The following is a 19,836-nucleotide window of genomic DNA, read 5'->3' on the forward strand; positions in this document are numbered from 1 at the left end:
CCCTTATAGCCTAGTTCTTGATGGGACTGAGGGCCTGCCCCAGGGTGGGTGCACAAAAACCCTAATCCAGCCACAAGACTGGGTGTGTGACTGACAGCTCCCCAGGTGGGGGCTGAGGCCAGTCCCTCACCAGCCTGGCACAGGGCTTACAGTAGGGCAAGGGGCCCCTGGAGCCCTCAGGGCACACTATCGGTGCCCAGGCAGGGGGGTTGTGTGCCACTCAGTTACATGCTTCATCAGCTGCTGACATTTGCCAACCACCATGTTAGGTTCCTAAGTGGCCATGCCACACTGCCACCATCCCAGGTGGGGTGGCCCCATGGTCAGCTGTATATGGTGTCCTGTCACACACAGGTTTTGTACACTGTGGTGATGGTTGTCCCATTCATAATTCCCCTTCATATCTAGTAGAGAATACCTGGGATGAACACTCTCTCTAGAGGGCATCACAAACACAGAACCAGGCCATTACAATCGGCCTGCACAGGCTACAGTGGAAGTCACACAGCAGTGTGGAAGCAGGGAGGAGGGTGCCTGGCCTGGTCTCCTGGGTGGGCGGCCCATTCATAGCACTATCCTCCCCTACCCCCACTTCCTTACATCCCCACTGGAACAGCAGAGATAGAACAGACCTCATCCCTGCCCTCCTGGGACTCTCTATCCAGAGGGGACAGATGCCCAGACAGGTGGCAGCAGAGGGAGGTGTGCAGGAGACACTTGGGAGTGGGGCTAGTCTGCTCCGGGGTGGTAGGGGGCAAGAAAAAGCCTGAGGAGGGCTTTCCAGGGGAAAGGACATCTGAGCAGTCTGAAAGGCTGGGCAGGGGTTTTTGTGGGTGGATGGGGCAAGGGACGCTTGGCAGCAGTAGCGCCAGGTGCAAAGGTTGGGAGAAGCAGGGATAAGGGACTGCTCAGTGGCTGCAGAGGGACTTGTTGGGGAACAGAAGCTGGGGAGACAGGGTGTGAGGGCAAGGGGAGTAGATACCCAGGTGGTGGGGACAGGGGGATCCTCCAGGAAGGAGGGATACGTGACTGACCACAAGGTAAGAAAGGCCCGGTGGCTGTGGTCCCTCATCCTCAAGAGGCAACTTCTAGGAGCTTTCACCAGGAGGATTCCCTTCACAAAACTCACAGGGGCCTGACGCCCCCACCACCACCCCCAACAACGCCTCCCTGTTTTTAAAGTTAAAGTTTAGTTGACTGTCATCCATTACCGCAATTAGTACATTATGTCTAATTATGCAATTAGTGTAAAAAGTGCACTTGCCGCTGAGAATGGGAAATTACGCTGCCTCGTTACGCTGTAAAATCCATGTCATAAAAAGGCTCAATCTCTTGTTTTTCAAAAGACACAAAACCCAACACAAAACAATAAACCAAATCCTCCCAGCCAAGCAAGGGCCAGTCTGTGCCAACCTCCCTGTGCTTGCCCCTGTGCAGAGCCTGCCTGTGAGGCCTGCCCTGAACATGCCCCCAGGCAAGGTGCCACCCACCAGAGACACTAGGCATGGCCCATTCCTGGGTGTAGCCCTTTGCTTCTCTGAAACATATGCGAATTTCCAAACTGACTTGAAAACTGTGGCAATCCTGATTATCCATTTACACCAGGCCTGACTTGAGTGAGGCCTCCAGTGTTAAGGCCTGTATCTCAGGGGAGAACAGTTCTAGAGGGAAATGGTATCCACCCAGCTCTAAAATGAGAGGCCCTTTCTCCAAGGTTCCTGATAGCTTCTGTGAACAGGGTTGCAGATTCCAGCTCGGAAGCGGGAGGAACTTTCTCACACTTAGGGCTCCCAAAGCCTGAAAGCAACACCTGGATAAGTAGTGAGCCCCCCCGCCACAGGGACTATTCCAGCCCAGCTGTCAGGAATGCTGAGAAGGGATTCACCCATCATTAGCCAGCACTGTGGCTGGATTCCAGGCTGCCATCGTTAGATAACAGCATTCCTATGGCCGTGTGCCTATGTGAAGCTTGCAGTCTGTGACTTTATCTTCCCTAAGTTCTGGCTCCCTTTGTGATTACGGGGATGCTCTGGGGACAGGTTGGGAGTGAGAAAGAATCAAATGAGGTCTCCCTACTACAGAGGTGACAATCCCAAATGGCCCTGGGCATGGGGGCTAGAGAGGGGGCACACTCCAGTGTCCCTGTCTGCCTATGCCAGCATGAGGTGCACTCCTGTGTACCTCAGAACAAATGCTGCAGGACCAGAGCCATCCATGATGTTATCTCCAAAGTCACAAGTTAATGCTCTAGCATGGGCTGCTGAGTGCCTGCCCAAGAAGCACTCTCCCCAGGCAGCTTCCCTGAGCCCCTGCCTCTGAGCTCCCATCACTCCTTGATCTGAGATGCTTGACTCAGGCCTTGGGGTGGGTGGCACAATACCATGGAGACAACTTCACAGCCAAGAATCTGCCCTGACCTCCTGGGATGATGCATGACCTCCTGCAGGTGCCACTGCTGAGTGGACAAGGTATTCACAGAATTCACAGAGCAGAGAATCTGAGGCATGGAGACCCACACATCCCAGGGTCCATGAGGCACTGGTTCCCTACAACCTCACCCATCTGCAATTGGCATCCATTGGTTCTGGGTGTGCTGAAATATTGGAGCACTGACCAAACCCCAGAGAGAAGCAACTACTGAGAAAGCAGCTGGGGTAGAAGGGAGGAGGGCATGGACCCCACTGGAGGGGCATCTGTTGCCTGAACTCAAGACAAGTGTCCCTGGACAGCTCCAGCCTCCAGGCCTTTGTCTACTCAGATGGGCTGGAGAGCAGGGGAGACAACTCTGGCATAGCACAGCCACATGGACACCAGCCATGGAGACTCTCGGGGACCCTATCCTCTCAATGTGGCCTGGAATAGCATCGGGTGGGGAATTTGAGCCCAAGGTGAACCAAACTGCAGGCAAGAACCAGGGGCCCCTGTTTGCTCCCCCTCCCTGAGTTGGGAGCCGCCGGCTGTCGAGGCAGCTGGGAGGGAAGCTGTGCCCAGCATACCAGCTGGCACGGGGGAGTGCGAGTAAACATACCCGCACTTTCCCAACTCACAGAAGTCGCCGGGTGGCGGCCGGCTGGTGTGGGCGCCCATGTTTATGGGAAGCAGATTGTTTGTGTCGGCGTCTGGGCCCCCTTGCCACCCACCCTGGCTCTGCTCTCTCCCGCTGCCTCCTCACCCAGTTGGCCCTGCCTTCCTTTCATCAGAACTCTTCAGCCTCTTAACTGCAGAAGGATGGGGATAGTGATGACAGGTCCTCTGTGTGGCCAGACAGGGCTCAGCGCATAACCCATGGAGTCCTCGTCATTTGACAGCTCTGGGAAACAGAGAAACTGGCTGCAGAGTACAGGCAGTGAGTGGAGGTGCCTGAGGCACTGGGCTTCTGAGACCCCAGCCATCTGTTCCAGGACCCCACTGCCGCTCAGTTCTCTGGCCCGCAGACAAGCCTGGCCTGCCCTTCAGTCCGTTCACCACCTCGAGCAGCCCTGGCCCAGCTTGGCCTTGGACAAGGACCCTGCCCTCGCAGCAGGACAAACGGCCCCCTCTACCCTACAACAGCCCAAGTAGACAGACCCAGAGTCGGGCCGCTGCCTTGCCATCTGGCGTCTTCAGCCCCTTCACTCTCATGCCTCCATCTTCGGATATGTAAAATGGGCTAAAGCCCCCCTTACTCACCTCTCAGGACTCAGGGACAGTGGGCTGGGAGGGTGGGAGTGAAGGGCTCTGGGAGCCAAGGTGGGCAGAGGCTCCAGTGGACCCTTGGTGGGCCAGAGGGGACGCCCAATCATGTCTCAGCTCCAGTGGGTTTCTTTTTTTTTTTTTTTTTTTGAGACGGAGTCTCGCTGTGTCGCCCAGGCTGGAGTGCAGTGGCCGGATCTCAGCTCACTGCAAGCTCCGCCTCCTGGGTTTACGCCATTCTCCTGCCTCAGCCTCCCAAGTAGCTGGGACTACAGGCGCCCGCCACCTCACCTGGCTAGTTTTTTGTATTTTTTAGTAGAGACGGGGTTTCACCATGTTAGCCAGGATGGTCTCGATCTCCTGACCTCGTGATCCGCCTGTCTTGGCCTCCCAAAGTGCTGGGATTACAGGCTTGAGCCACCGCGCCCGGCCTCCAGTGGGTTTCAATGGGCCATAGAGCTCTCGTCGGAGATGAAACAGTCACTGTGGCCCAGAGTCCTTGTAGCCCAGAGCTGGTAGAAATTCACCCCGTAAGGGAGGCGGAGCTTGCAGTGAGTCGAGATTGCGCCACTGCACTTCAGCCTGGGCGACAGAGCGAGACTCCATCTTAAAAAAAAAAAAAAAGAAATTCACCCCGTAAGTGCCTCATGAGATGGAACTGAGGCCAGGGAGCAAAGGGCAAAATCTGCTTTCTCTGCATCACCACCATCCACCCCTCACAGCCCTGATAGGTCAGGTAAGTAACCTTCTTCAGGGGCTGGGCAGGTCCCCCAAGGACTCCAGAGTGGCCAGAAACAGACCTTGTCCCAAAGCCACCAGTCAGGCCCTGGGGGTGGAGATTACTGTAACAAGGGCACCCAGAAGGTGGTGAGCAGCTGGATGGCTTTTCATCTTTCATCTTACAGATGAGGACACTGAGGTAGACATCTTACAGATGAGGAGGGTCAGAATCTGCCCAGAGAGGAGACTTCCCAGTCTCTTGCACCCACAGCCAAGAATGGCCAAAAGCCATGGGTCTGAATTTCCGCTCTGCCCTTAAGCAGCCTCGTGGTTTGGCTTGAGCCTTCACCCTCACAGTCTGCAGAGACCTGAGCTACCTCAGCTAGGCCATCTTGGCATTCCTCAAAGATGGAAGGTCAAGTGTGGGGTGCTGGTGGCTTTTCATGGGACCGCCTTCCAGGGTCGCTCCCAAGGCCCTGAGCACCTTCCCTGATCCACTCTGTCCTGCAGGGACCAACTTTCCTGGCCTCACAGGCTGGAATTCTGTCCTGTGCTGCTGAGACTTGCTAAAGATGTCACCACATAATGACAGCACCAATGACAGCCCCGATCACAATAAGAGGTGCTGCTGAGGCCCTCGGGCTGGCTGCTCTTGTGAAAACATGAGATCTTAGCATGGCAGGTGTGGGAGGTAAGGGTAGAGAGATGAAGGTAAGCCCAGAAGATGAGCCCATGGCCTTTCATGGTATCAAGGGCCTCTTTTGGGGCAAGGTGATCCCAGGGACCTGTCCTGTACCAGTGCACAAATGCAGCTGCAGGCACGTGCACTTGACCTTGCATACCAGGTCACATGCACTGACCTCACCATATTCACACCCAGGACTCAGGAAACCCCTTGCAGATCTTGCTCAAGTCTCACACTTAGGCTCATAGAAAAGGCACCAGAGCCTAGATGGGCCTGTCCACTGTCACTGGATATATGGCAGCCCCAGGCTTGCGTGAGGTTCTGTGGGTATCCATTCATACCTCAAAAAGTGGTCTGTGGCCATCTGAAATGTTTTAAGTAGTTGAACTTTGCTGTCTCAGATGGTTGGGGCGACCTCAAGGTCATGACCCTAAATCCTGCTGAACACACCATTGGAGGGGCTCCTAACAGCATGGGTGCTGGACCTGGTTGGGGCAAGGGCATGGCCTGACACACAGTGGCCTCTGAACCAGAGTCCCAGGAGAGCCCAGCTAGGCTCCCCCTTCTGAGTTCTTGATGCAGCTGACCACAAGGCACCAATAAGGCAGTAGGCAACAGAGTCATTGTGAATGTGCAAGCAAGTGTGCAAGGGGTCACACCATGCCTGGGCCATCTCATTTACCTCCTCTGTCAGCACCTCCTGACGCCATCTTACTCCTTCCTCTAATTTTTCCTTTTTCTCCTACTTCCAAATTATAGGCTCTTCTTAAATTTTATGTATCCTTGTAAGTGCCCTTAAATCTACTGTAGAACAAGTCGAAAGCTAAATAAATAAACAAACAGGACCAAGACACGAAGGCTTTGTATAGACTGAAGATACGCTGAGGACAGGCGCACATTAGGGACATGTATGCTCTGAAAACACATGCACTCTGGGGACACACACCCAAGGGAACTCAGCCTCTCCCATCATTTACAGCCTCTCCTGGGCTCTCACAAGAAAGCTCCCACTTTGGACCTGAAAAATGCAGGGGTGGGGTTACCACCCAAAGCTTTCCCAGAGCTGGGGTCAGTGATCTCTGGACCCAGTCCATAGGGGTGCTCCTGAGCAGGCTCTGGCCCTTCTGTACCTCAGTTCCCCCTTATTTCACTTGGGGGGAAGAGGGACAATCCCTGGCACCTCCAGCTCCAGGTTCTCTCTCGGTATATGCAAAACTCCAGTAGCAACAGGGGCCAGCATTTACCTTCCTGCATCCGTGCACAGTGTTTGCCATGCAAACAAACTGTGCAAACAGGACTGATGGCCTGGCCACACTGGCAAACACCATGAGGGCCCTTAGCCTGAACAGCCATGAACTTCTAAGTTAAGTGTGCTACACTCAGGGGAGGCAGACGCTGTGCCTGGGCCCCGACTCCAGGTGTGCCACCTCCTTGTTGCCAGGTTTGGGGGCTGTGGGGTTGGGTGACAATTATAACGGGATTAGCTGCCATTACTGGTGGGTCAAAGTGAGCCTCCACACCAGCCATCCATTGCATCAAATTCTCACAAGCCCCAGTTGTCCTTATTTTACAGATGAGGCAATTGAGGCACAGAGAGTAATTGGCAGAGCTGGGATTCAATGACTACATGGACTTACCACGTGCATGAACACAGACCCTGTATCAGACTCTGCCTCCATCTCCCCAGCAGCTGGTCTCCAGCCTGTGGGATCCTGTAACTCCTCCTCAGGCCCAACCCTGCCCCTGACCCCTCCTTTAGGAAGCCACTCTGACTACCCCCTCAGCCGTGTCCATTGGGCCACCTGCCCCAGGGCTATGAAAGTCAGTGGTGTCAGGTGAGTCTCGGGTTCACAAACCCCATCCTGTTTTGAATGTCCATCAAGAGCTGTTTCTCAGACAGTTGGGTGAACTCTCCCAGGAAGCCAGCCCCTTCAGGATAACAAGCCCCTGATTCATTAAACTGGTGCTGTACACCAGACCCCAAGGGCTCATTCACCCAACATGTTTGCCCAGACGGATTGCAGGGGCAGGGAGAGCCAAGGACAGTTCTGAGCTGGCCCAGGGGTAGGTGGACTTCAAGGGGGTGCTTCTACTTGTAGGAAACCATCTTTGTTTGTAAGGTTGGAATTCTAGGACCCTAGGCTACAGGTGCGTAAACTGAGGCCCAAGTGGGCAGGGTAAGCAGGAGTAAAGAGCCAGGATGACCCAGGCTCCAGCTTCTCACCTCCTTCTGTGCTAGGAAGGTCAGAGAAGACATTACAGGGAAAGGTGTAGCTGGATGGGCCAAAAGGGACTGTGTACCTTCCCAGCAGGGGAGCAGCATGCAAAGGTGGAGGGGAAGGAAGGCTGGCGAGGAGAGCTGCCTGGGGAGGTGATCCACTAGCAGGCAGGGGCAGCTCTGACCCTGACCCTCACCAGGAACTCACTGCCTGTGTGAATTCTGAGAAACTGTAGGGTCGTCTGGAGGCTGCAGGCTGGAGGACTGGATCCCCACATGCAGTTTGACCTTGTCTCCCCCACCGCCCCCTTCTCGTGGCCAGGTGCCCATGGGGTCTTGGAGGCGATGGTGCCCTGGGCTTCCACATCATCTGTCAGCAACCTCCAGCAAGAAGGAGGGAGGCCTGCGCTTCTAGCTCTGTCAAGGGCTCCCTGAGCAAGGAGGCGGTGAGGGCAATGACGCCAGGAGGACACGAGCGAAACAAATTGCCCTGATTATGTAAGGCAGCTCTACTTCCTCCTTCGCAGGGAGAAAACTGGGAGCTAGGTTCCTCCCTGCCCCATGTCCCTCCCATGCCACTGGACCTGCTGGGAGACCCCTCAACAGAGGCTCACTACCCTGGGGCCTGCAGGGACAAGTGGCCTGGGTTGGTCCTGTTCAGTCATTGCTCCTCCAGTGTCTTTGAGCATACATGAGCCCCTCCAGGTTTCCTGCCTGCACCCTGAGCTGGCAGCCTCCCTGCCTGCTTGCCCAGAACTCCACACCCCAGGCCTCTCCCTGCCCCAGTTACCATGGAGCCTGGGGAACTCTGAGCTCCTCCGGAATCCAACCAAGGTCCCTGCCATGCCACACCTTGAATGGCTCAGGGATCAGGTCTGCTCTTCTAAGTGCCCCACCGAGGTCTAAGCAGGAAGCCCTCCTTTTTAGGCCCCAGAAGAGGCTAAGAGTCAGACCAGTCATATCCTCAACCTGACTCTGGTCTGGACTACCCTGTCCCCTCCATGAACAAAACCTAGCCTCCCCCAGGGCCTTAAGCCCTCTGAGTTGCTATCACTTCCCCTACCCTAGGGCCCTTAGGGAATGCTGGAGATGCCCTAGGCTGAAGCTCCTAGGTGGTAACCATGTGGCCCCTCCCTGGCACAAGGTAGGCAGTCCCTGGACAGGTTCTTTAACCAGTCAGGCCTGGGTACGTTCTGCTCTGCAGGGCTGCCCTGCAAAGGAGGCTGGGAAGCCCTCTCCTATACAGTATTATGCTTTGTGGAGTCACCAACGTGCCTGGAAGCTCTGGCTATCAGGCTCTTTGAGTTTACAATGTTGGGAGGTTTAGAGTTCCTAAACTGCAAATTTATCTCCTGCCATAAACCCAGATGATGCAGGAGCCAGTGTGTGCCTGAGTGTATCTGTACATGTATGTAGGAAGGCATGCGCATATGGTGCATGGCAGTTTCTGTGTGCACAAACGTTCACTGGCGTGCAAGTGGGAAGGGTGATGGTGCTCCCATTGGCAACTCAGGCCCAAGCACATGACCCAGTGTATGTCTCCACGTACTCACATATCCCGGTGCCTGTGTGTCCAAGCACATATGTATCCTGGCGCATATGTCCAGGTTTATGGTGCATGCTGGGGGAAGGCTCGCAATGAACAAAGTAGGATGCATGCGCTCCTGAGCTCAGCCCCGAGCTCCTGTGCTCAAGTACAGCACACAGTAGGTCTTAGGGAACATCTATGTGTGTGTACAGGCCCAGGGTACCCTCAAGCAAACCAGTCCTTGCCCTTCTGCCCACCATTTCAGAGGGACTAGAGCCCTGCACTGGTCACTTCCCCAGAGCCAGGCCATCCACACTGTGCTGGTGCCTCCTTCCAGCCAATATCCCCACAGACTCTGAGAACAACCCATTGATGGCCCAGGCTGCAACAGAGAGAGTCTGCGGGCACAGATTCCCTTCTGCATGTGGAGGAGAGCCGCAATGAAGCCCTCAGGCAAGGGATCCTTCCTGCCCACCCCCATCCCACAGACAAGAGGATCTGGAAACATCACGAAAACTACTGATCTCCCTGCTGATGGTGGGCGAGAAAAAATTATCTTTCTCTGAACACTAAAAATAAAGCCCAGTTTCCTAAAAGCAGGGCCCTTCTTAGCCAGTGGCTTAGAGAGGCTCCATCACTGAACTCCTAAGGTAGATTTGTTGAAGGCAAGAGAGTGACAAACCCTTGGCTGCCTCATTGAGGGGCTCAGACTCGGAGCAAGATGGCCAGCCCCCCACAGCTATGATCCAGCCCTGGACCTAGGACCTCGCCGTGAGCCCTGATGATGCTATTAGAAGTGGGCAGGAAGAGGGCAGCATGAATCGGGTCCATATGCTGCTCGTGCCCAGCTAATGGGCTGACAAATTAGCAGGTCTCCCCTCTAGGAGGTGATGAATGAGCAGTCGCCCAGGAGAACTGGGTGATGGGCCACCCTCCATAGCACTCTTTAGGCTCAGCCCTGATGCCACCTCCATGGGTGCACAGCCCTGCTGAGCCTCCTCAGGGGTAGGGGTTGGAACCAGGAGGTGACTGTGGATTTTGGGCATGGGGAAGGCAGAAAGGGCATAAAAGGGCAAGCCCAGCCTCAGAAGCCATCCAAAAACAAGCCCAGCCAAAAAGGCCCAAATCAAGGCCAGGGATGAAAATAGAGTCAGCCTGAAAGGGCACCATTAAGGAGGGGCTTAAAGCGTGGCCTTGTGACGTCTCCACCGCACCACACTCACAATGACCTCGAGGTCATGAAGAGAGGGTGGCCTGGGGTGGGGGGAGCCTGTACTCCCAGGACTGCCCACCACCACTCCCCACCAGAGACACAGGCATCCAGCCCAGGCCCCAGGGACTGAGTAGGCGGGAGAGAGACCTGGGGCTGGGTTCTGGGGCTTCACCCATGAAGTGGAGCTGCTTCTCCCACACAATGACAGGACTGTCACCTCCCAAGCTCACAAGGGCTGTGGTGGGGACATAGTGGGAGGTAAGGCTCCATGGAGCCTGGCTCAAAGCAAACTGCAGCCTCCAGAGTTTGTGAGCCCCACGCCACAGAAGGGGGCAAGCTGAAGGTGGCCCCCAGGTCTCAGCCAGTCCTCTCAGTGGAGACTTAGGCCAACCTGAGAGTCCAATATTCTTGATTTGCCCCCAAAATCATTATACAGCCCCACCTTCCATGCACACAGGACATCTAAAATGGGGCAGGATTCACACATTCTTTTGACAGCGGATCGGCATGGCTCCCTTTGAGGGCCCTCTGGCCAGGCGAGGCAGTCCCTGACCCAGTTCCTGTGTGGGCTCCCTGTGCAAATGGGCCCCAAGCCCCACCTCCACCCGCACCACCTCCCCCACCCCGCCCCCCGCCCCGTGTAAACAGAACCCGCCCGCTCTCTCCCAGGGGCTGCTAATTCCTCGCCAGAACTGCTCGGTCGTGAAATTGGAGTGAGACAATGTGTGTTTAAAGAAATGAATCTCGAATCTTAAGAGGCTCCGGAGCCCGCCCTGCACTCCCATCACCCTACTCTCGCCCACCAGAGCCAGGAAAGGAGCACTTGGCATCAGGGAAGAGAAAAGCGGAGGTGACATTCAGCGCCAAATTAGCAGCCGCCACAGCCAAATATTGTACTTGCCTCCAATCTTCTTTTATTTTTCCAAAGAAAAGGCTTTTACAGAGTGAAAGAGGCTGTTGGAACACTGGGGCTGATGATGGTTTGTAAAAGGCAGGCCCGCTGCGCGCATGCCCGACTCGGAGTGGAGCCTTCCCTTCTCGTTGGCAGGCCTCCCCTCCCTGCCCACAGCCACACCCGCAAGACGTCCGCCGACGCCACGCCCCACCACACCAGCCACACTGGCCGACGCCACGCCCCACCACACCAGCCACACTGGCCGACGCCACGCCCCACCACACCAGCCACACTGGCCGACGCCACGCCCCACCACACCAGCCACACTGGCCGACGTCACAGGTGTTCTTGGCCAACAAGACCCTGAGGCTCTGACCCTGTACCAGTCCTGGACATGGGACCTGCCTCTGAGCCGTCTCCCTGCCTACGTGGTGCCCTTGGAAATGAGGAGTCATTTGTGGTGTGTACAGAACCACTGTGCCTACAGAGGCCTCAGAAGTGACCAGTCCATGACCTCTGTAGAGAGGACAGCTACCCTGCCTCAGCCATCATCACTTCTATCCCTCTCACCAGGGGCTGTTTTTTTTTTTTTTGAGACGGAGTTTCACTCTTGTTGCCCAGGCTGGAGTGCAATGGCGCGATCTCGGCTCATGCAACCTCCGCCTCCCAGGTTCAAGAGATTCTCCTGCCTCAGCCTCCTGAGTAGCTGGGATTACAGGCGTATGCCACCTGTAATGCCCAGCTAATGTTTTGTATTTTTAGTAGAGACGGGGTTTCACCATGTTGGTCAGGCTGGTCTTGAACTACTGACCTCAGGTGATCCGCCCACCTCGGCCTCCCAAAGTGCTGGGATTACAGGCGTGAGTCACCACGCACGGCCCAGGGGCTGTTTTAAGGCCCTTCCCCAGGCTGCCTGATGTCACTCTGTTGAACCAACACTACCAGTCGTCCTGGAGTTCAGCTCCCTGAACCCAGCCTGCCTCCATCCACACTAATTAACCCACTGAGCAGGCTGAGCAGATACCCTCTGCATGCCCCTCCACTATTTTCATCCCTGGCCCTTGACCAAGCACTTGGACAACTAACTTCCATGGGTTTTATCGATGGTACAGACTTAGCCCATGTCTCCCATTTCCTCAAACCTGGCTGCCAGAGGCCTGTCCAGAGACTGGGGAGACTGCTGAGAGGCCCCCTAGCTCCCACCTGGATGGTGACTGGAACCTGGCCCTGCCCCACACGTGTGCCCTTCAAGGTCACGCTGTGCCTCAGAGTCCGCCTCAGATCCCACTCCTAACCAACCCCAGGAGGTGGAGGCATGGCAACGGTCCATTTTGCAGGTGGGATACTGGGCTTAGAGAGTTCTTGTGACTCACCCGAGGCCTCAGCGCTGGCAAGAGGCACAACGAGAACCTGGGTCCAAGCTGTACGGGTCTCACGATGTGGATGCTGGGGAGCATCACCCAGATTCCCCCTTCAGCATGAGGCCCTCATCCCCTCACTTCCAAGGGTGTTGCCTGCTGACTCCTCTCATCCGAGTCCCTCCCCAGGCTGTGCCCCGAGCAGATGTGGCCCCACTGTCTGTGGTTGACACAGAGGTGGAGTGGGGGTACACAGAGGTCTGGTCCCTTGGCCTCAATGGGGACAGCTCTGATGGGCCAGCTTGCCTCCAGGGCTGTCTGTGGAATTGGCTCAGGCTTGAGAATGTCTCACAGCCCAACTTCTGCTGCCCAACCTTGCGTCCTTCACCCCTCACAGGCGTGGTTCCCAAGAGTACTCTCCAGTAAACACCTGCACATGACCTCCATCTCAGAGTCTGACTCCAGGGAATGGACCCTATTGGAGCTGGTGCCAGAAGTGGTCCCAGAAGGCCAACCCTAAAGTGGGCATTGTTGTGCTGACAATGAGAACCTCACCATGGAGGCAAGGGGAGCCCTGACAATCCTGGCATGTGATGGATGCAACTGCTCACTGTGAACCAGCTTGGGATACCTGTGAATGGGTGCAATATCTCAGGTGTCAGAGAGGCTCAGGGAAGTGTAATTATAAGAACTATGGAATGGGATGGCTGTGGCTGGGGGCTATCAATGCTTTGGAGAAAGACAAGGAAAGACTGAGCAAGATTCAAAACAAATTTAAGGTGAAATGTGAACATCAGAAGCCCCCTTGGCAGGATATAAGACAATTCTCATCTGCAGCCAGAGACAGAAAAGCACAGGACTTTATTGCAAGAGTCAAAGGTCCTCAGGGGGTTGTAGTTTCAATCCCAGCAGGCTGGTTACACCAAGGCCAGGCCAAGACCCTGACAGCAAAGGAGTGGGGCCCTGGGTTGTAGGATGGGAACATCTGAATCACCACACTCAAGAACCTTGACCCCCGCTAAACTCTCTGAGCCTGCAGAAGTGGCTCCTCATCCCTGCTAAAAGCTAGGATTTCCTCTTTGAAGATGATGCAGAGGCCTCCTGTGTGCAAATCTTAGAGTCTCAGAGTCTTTTCCCAGGAGTGTGACCTCAGACAGAAGGCTCAGTTCTCTCACTGGGTCCAGAACAAGCTCATAAGCCCATCTCCACATCACTGAGATCCTAACACCAGCCTCTCCTTTCTTCCCCGCTGCCTGCCAGAGTTGTTCCCACTGCTCAGCCTTTGTCCATGCTTCCCCAGAAATGCTCACCCCTCAGCTCCCTGCTTCCTCCAGGGAGCCTTCCCTAAATTCCCTGGTGAGCTCATCTGTGCCACCTCCCGAGTCCTAGCAGCCTCTCCATCTGTAGTGCACACACACCACACAGCCTACAGCAGGTCACCTGCTTTGGTCCCTGTGCATCCAAATGTTCCCTGAATAGGACACAACCATTTCTGATGGCCCAGGCCCATGTGCACCCACCAATGCCAAATCCTGGACCAACCTACAGAAGTTCAAGAAAACCCTGTCATGGGGGTGGCTGGACTTCCGGGTCCCCAACCCTGCCCTTCACACCCCCAATCCCTGCACTCAGGCCTCACCCCTTTCAGGGAGGCGTGATTATTAGGCCCTTCTCCACTACAGATAAAGAAACTTTCGAGGGGAACTACATCCTAGAACTGGGAAGGGGCTGCTCAGGACTTGCACCCCATCTGTCTGAATCTTCCTGACCACCATTCTCATGACTTCTGTAACTCCTGGCAAAGGAAGAGAGAGGGGCAGGTGAAGGCTCTGGGAGCTTGGCGAGGTGGGAATGGACTCCATGGAGGAGGTCTTGAGGGCTTCAGACAGGTAGATGCGCAAGGCAAACCACTGCAGGAAGAGGGAACAGTGAGAGCCAAGGCTGGGAGGTAGGCTAATGTGTAGGGGAGCCCCTGTTTGGAGTGGTAGGTCAGGAAAGGGAGGTGTGATCTATGTGAAGGTCGGGTGGACACAACCAGGTCCGGGTCCTGCATCTGTTCTGCCCTACCCCCGCCTCGCGGAGCCCCATCTCCCCCCTGGTTCCGGTGCCTGCTCTGAATGGCCAATGAGGCCATCTGATTGGCTCATCAAGGGCAAATAATAGCTTTTGCTGAATTCAGCTGCAGCCAATCACAGGCAATCAAGCACACAAGAGGCCTGATGGGCCACACGGGCGCACCCACAGGCACCAGAGCTGCCCCTCAGCCAGGCTCCGGAAGCCTCCCCCGCCCTCTTGTGTCTGAGCACTGGAAAGGGGGCTGGGAACTGAGTCCAGGAGGCCTCAGGAAAAGAAGGGGAAGGGACCCAGCCGGACTCCACAGCATTTGCTTGGCACCTGCTGTGTACGCAGAGTGCCGGAGAAGCTGGGCATTGATAGGGGAGACTTGAGCAGAGGACGTGCACCCTCCCTGACCCACTCACAGGCCCCTGGAGGGGCCCCCACAACAGCCCCCCAGCCACCCCCAACCTGGCCTCCAGCATCTCTCTCTGCCAAGTCCTTGCTTCTCCCCTGAGGAGAGCGGAGCCTCCAATCAGGCCCTGGGAAGGCAATTTTTCAATCTCCAACTGCAAACACTAATACCGCTGAAGCTAATTTTACAGATTTCCACTTCGAGGCCTCGCCTTTGTCCCAGAATCCCTCAGCCCGGGAGATTAGCAGTTTAGAGACTGGAAAAAATAAGGTATTTTAAAATTCAGCATAAAACTCTCTCTTATACTCGGTGAGCTAAAAAAAAATTTTTTTTTGATTGGAAAAGAGCCTGTTAGTGAAGGAGGAGCCAAGTCCAGTCCCTGCTCCACAGGGTGGCTGGAGGAGGGGTGCTGCCTGGCCAGCCTCTGCAGCACGGCTCAAGCCCACAGCCTGTGGAGAGGCAGAGAAGGGGAAGGGCCAGCTCTCGTACTGTCCTCCGTGCTGGGAACACTGCCTGCTGCACTGGTAGGCCCTCTGCTTCAGGCTCTGGATGGCATCCCCCTTGAAGCCACCCAGCATTTCCAGGCACCCAATCCCAAAAGTCTTCCCAGCTGAAAAGAAAGGCTTCAGCCCTAGGGATAGAACAGGTCACAAGCCTGCTGCTCACTGCCACTGCCAGTGAGGCTGATTCCACTCCAAAGCAGGCCATCTCTGGGCCTTGGTTTCCCCATCACTCCAAAGTCCCTGGCCACATGCTCTCCTCGTATACATGCAGCTGAGCACTGCACGCCCCCTGCACACGCACACTCCCAGCCACACACACTCGGACCCTCACCCATGCGGACAAGCACGAAAGGCATTTGGTGGCGCTCACTCATTGAGCACCTCTCCATTGCAGCTCTCACAGATGAGCAGCATAATCACTCCGCTCTCCGGGGGCCACGAGCTCAGAAACGTCCTAATGAAAAATAAATGTATTTACAGGGAGACGTCAAAGCAGCCAGGACGAGTCAAAGTAATATGCCTGCGACCGGCACGCAGACTTTTATTTCTTCTCCCTCCACGCTCCAGAGCTGCTCCTGCGGCGTGGAGAGATAAATATTTTAAATAGCGACACTTTGGCGATGCACGGTTATGCAAGACAAGGAATAATTAGAAAATAAATTACTTTTTTTAAACACAGTGTTACAAACATCGGGTGCATCAGATTACTGTTCTCTGCAGGCCAGGGCCACACAGCTCAGGGAGGCCAGTGCAACAAGGACCTCAGGGAGCAAGCACACACCAGCCTGTCCCCACAGCCCCCAGATGGTGACACCCCTCCCGCCTGCTCTGGGAGGCTCCCAGAATCAAGCTGAAGACCACACTTGGCAGCTTCCAGAAGATCTCGGCGATGGAAAGGCTTCCTCCGGCGTCTCACCAGCAGTAGCGCAGACTAAAAATAGTTTAATCTCCTTGAAAGCAAAAGGAGCAATCAGCAAAACAGACACTCGGGCCCACATGCTCCCCCCATTCCTCTCCACGTTCTGCCCCCATCCATCCAAGCTGTCCCCAGCTACGCATCGTCAACTTCTACCCGTTCCAGGATAGCGCCCCACAGCCCCCGAGGGGGGCAGCTATTGCCCATCGTCCAGGACTCCTCACGTCTGCAGCCCTGCATCTGCTCAGCATGTGTCCTTTAAACCTTGTGACACCCAGAAGGGAGGCAAGACAGGAAGTGTTAGCCCTCCTTTACAGATGAAGAAATTGAGGCATAGAGAGGTGGAGTCATTTGCCTGAGGCTAGCAATAGTAGACAAGTGCTATGTGCAAATGGAGGGGCTCAGCCTCTACAGAAAGGAGGTGGGTAGCTTTCAATTAGCACCTAGCCTGAGTTCTGGTTGGCTCCCAAGGCACAAAAGCTGCCCAGGGCAAGAAGAGGCAAGGGCTAGTAGAGTGGTGGAGGGGAGAGGCTCACACATTTCAAGGATGGAGTCAGCTCCATTCACAGCTGAGTGGGTCTATCACACAGATGTGTCTTGCCCACTGCAGCCAGACATTGTGACTTCACAATTTTCACTCACTGGCCTGGGATAGGGTCTGGATCCTTGAGAGTCTGTCCCAATCTTCTCTGGGCCTCAATTTTCCGAGATTGGCCAAGGTAGTCAGAACGACCATTCCCCCCAGGGATCCCTGCTTAGGACCCACTAGGAACCCTGCTGCCCTCCCAGGCCTGCCCCTCACACACACTGCCCTTTCACTCAGTCCTAATTCTCAGCGTCTGTCTACCTGCCCTCCTTCCGTGCCTAACTGCCTGAACTAGGAACACGGATAGTGTCCTGTCCCACCGCCTGGTTTCACAGGAGAAAACTCAAAGACAAGGAGGGGAAGGTCATGCACACGAGGCCACCCCTGGAAAGGTCAGAGGAGGCAGAGCAGATCAGGAACCAGATTCTGAGCCCAGTTTCACGCCGTTCATGACACTCCTTGTGGCTCCCCCAAGGACAGTACTGTCCGTTCAGAGTTCACTAGTGGAATGAAGCCAGCAAATAAAATGATAAACTGGAGCCAGGTGCGGTGGCTCATGCCTATAATCCCAGCACTTTGGGAGGCCGAGGCGGGCAGATCATTTGAGGCCAGGAGTTTGAGACTAGCCTGGCCAACATGGTGAAACCCCGTCTCTACCAAAAATACAAAAACTAGCCAGGCATGGTGGCGTGCGCCTGTAACCCCAGCTACTCGGGAGACAGAGGCATGAAAATTGCCTGAACCCAGGAGGCGGAGGTTGCAGTGAGCAGAAATTGCACCACTGCACTCCAGCCTGGGTGACAGAGTAAGACTCTGTCTCAAAAACAAACAAATGAACAAACAAAAATGATAGACTAGGCTCTGGCGGGTGATCCAGCTCACACAGTCTCTCGAAATGCCATCAGGGAAGCTGGAACTGAGGCTTCCTTTTCTGCTAAATACCGTTCCTTGTAACCAGCAGCTACCTGCAAAATATCACTCCATAACCTGGGCTCTGAGTTTTTCAAAAACTGTCTAGAAGGTGCTACCCTGCTCACCCTCTCTCAGGGGCGAATGTCTCCCCGCAGCTGCTGGAAACCTCTGCTTTGGCTCCGCAGTCCATCCCTGGCCCCAGGTGCTCTGGTCCGGCTGTGTCTCCAGGTCCAGTCCTTGCCTCCTGCTCCAGCCTTTGGCCCCAGGTCCAGCTCTTGCCCCCACAACCCCACATACCTCTGCCACTGCCTCAACACACCTGAGGCTCGGTTTCATCACTTGCAGCAATGATGCTGAGTGCAGAGACTTCCCTCCACCTTTTATATATGAAGAAACAAGACCCAGGTCACCTGATTTCTGAGGTGCTTCTTTTTGTCTGTTCTCACAGTCCCACTCTCCTACTCCCTCAGCTTCAGGAGAATGAGCTCAATCTCAATAGGTGATGATGGGGACTGAGGAAGGCAGCCCAAGTGGACAGACTAATAAGGGTAAGGGTATGGCCTTGGGGAGGCTCAGAGACCTGCTCTGACTCACTCAGAACCAGCTGTCTTTGGGAGCTGCCCCAAAGGGATGAGCCTCAGCCACCCGCCAGGTTCAGGATAACGCCTTCCCCCAGCCATGGGTGCCCCAGGTAACCCTACCTGCTAGATTATGAGCACAGGGAAGGTGCTGGGTGGGAGAGCCATCCAGGGAATAGCTGGCCCACTGTCAGCCAAGGCAGAACTTGCTTTATCAGCAAAGCCCTTCCCCACCGCTGGCTGTGTAAGCCAGACCTGCCAGGGCTTCCCACCATGCAGACGGGGAACTGAGACTCGGGATGAGGGGCACCTGGCCACAGGGAGAGAACCAGCTGCTCAAGTGTCCCTGTGAGGCTAGCTGAGCTGCCTCTCTGCACCTTCCCCCAATCCCAAAGACTCCCTGCTTGCTAACTCCAAGCCAAGCCCTGTGCCCAACACACTCCCGTGTACAGAGCAGCAGTTCTCAAACTGTGTTCCCTGGAGTCCTCGGCAGCAGACAGGGAGTCTCTGGGCTCATTGGAGGGTCAAGGGTAGTGAGAGGGTGGTAAGAGACCAGCCCGGGCTTGCCTATCCACTTAGCCAAAGGACCTCCTGTTCATCAATTCACTGTCCCGGGCCCAGCATAGATTTCACTTAACCAAATAGTAAGGACTCAGCTGCTACAAGAGAAGTGAAAGCAATGGTGCCTGGCGAACTTTCTTTCCCCAAACTCCCTGACACAACTGTTAAGGACTATTCAAAATGGCAAAACCCACAGAAACAAAGGAAATATGCAAGAGATACTAGGAACAACATTTTGGAAGCTGGAGCAGACAGACTATGGTGATTGACTTACCAGGCCCTGGCAGGCTCACTTCTAGCAGCAATGGGTTAATGCTGGGGAACCCCAAAGACTAGGTCCTGAAACCCCAGCTAGAAGACCGGGAGAACCTTTTCTGGGGAACTTGCTCAGTCAGGCCTGTGCCATCCCTTCCCCTGGTTTCTGGTCCAGCCCACTGACCTCCATCAACTCTCCAGGCTCTGGAGCTGAGCTAGGGCATGTTAGTGTATGTGGGGCCCTGTGTGCAGGGGAGGGGGCCAGAGCTGACCTGTGAGGTGGCCCCATGTCCAGAAATCTTTCTTCATCCCATTCCCTCTTTACCCTTTCCTGGGAAAAGAAAAACATGGAGGGGGAACTATGACAGACATCATATTTTGCAAAGGGAGCTAATTACAGGGCAGTCACATAGAGAGATGAGATTAGCAGAAGGATATTTGATAAAAGGGAGCCCAGGTATGCACATGGGTGGTGGGGAAAGGTCAGGATCACCCTGAGGAGATTGTGGGGCCTGGTGCTTCTGCCTGGGCCATGGGGAGTGGAGGCAGTTGCCTCCCTCACTCAGGCCACAGTCACAAGGCTGGAGTGTCATTGCTGTCCATAGATGAAGCACAGATTGGTCCATTTTCTCTCTTCAAATGCTCACTACTAATCTGCTGGGCCTGGGGACAGGGTCTTCCCAACCCTCCCACCTGACTCGTGATGGGGACGCATCAGCCCAGGGCACTCCTGCCACTCCATGGTGCCCTGCTCCCCAACTCTTCA

The 19,836-nt window shown here is 55.2% G+C and overlaps 1 protein-coding gene and 1 long non-coding RNA gene across 11 annotated transcripts in view; both read right to left on the bottom strand.

Annotated features, from left to right (window-relative positions):
• The window catches only part of CACNA2D2 (calcium voltage-gated channel auxiliary subunit alpha2delta 2), a 140,233-nt gene that overhangs the window by 76,783 nt on the left and 43,614 nt on the right, over positions 1 to 19,836 (bottom strand). The gene's annotated exons all lie outside the window — the stretch shown is intronic.
• LOC135969723 (uncharacterized) lies at positions 15,773 to 16,064 on the bottom strand. Its single transcript, XR_010585129.2, has 2 exons — positions 15,927 to 16,064; positions 15,773 to 15,837 (listed from the first exon to the last, which is right to left on the bottom strand). It is a non-coding gene; the product is annotated as an uncharacterized lncRNA (long non-coding RNA).

This window comes from Macaca fascicularis, chromosome 2 (genome assembly GCF_037993035.2).
Source record: "Macaca fascicularis isolate 582-1 chromosome 2, T2T-MFA8v1.1".
Taxonomy (NCBI): domain Eukaryota; kingdom Metazoa; phylum Chordata; class Mammalia; order Primates; family Cercopithecidae; genus Macaca; species Macaca fascicularis.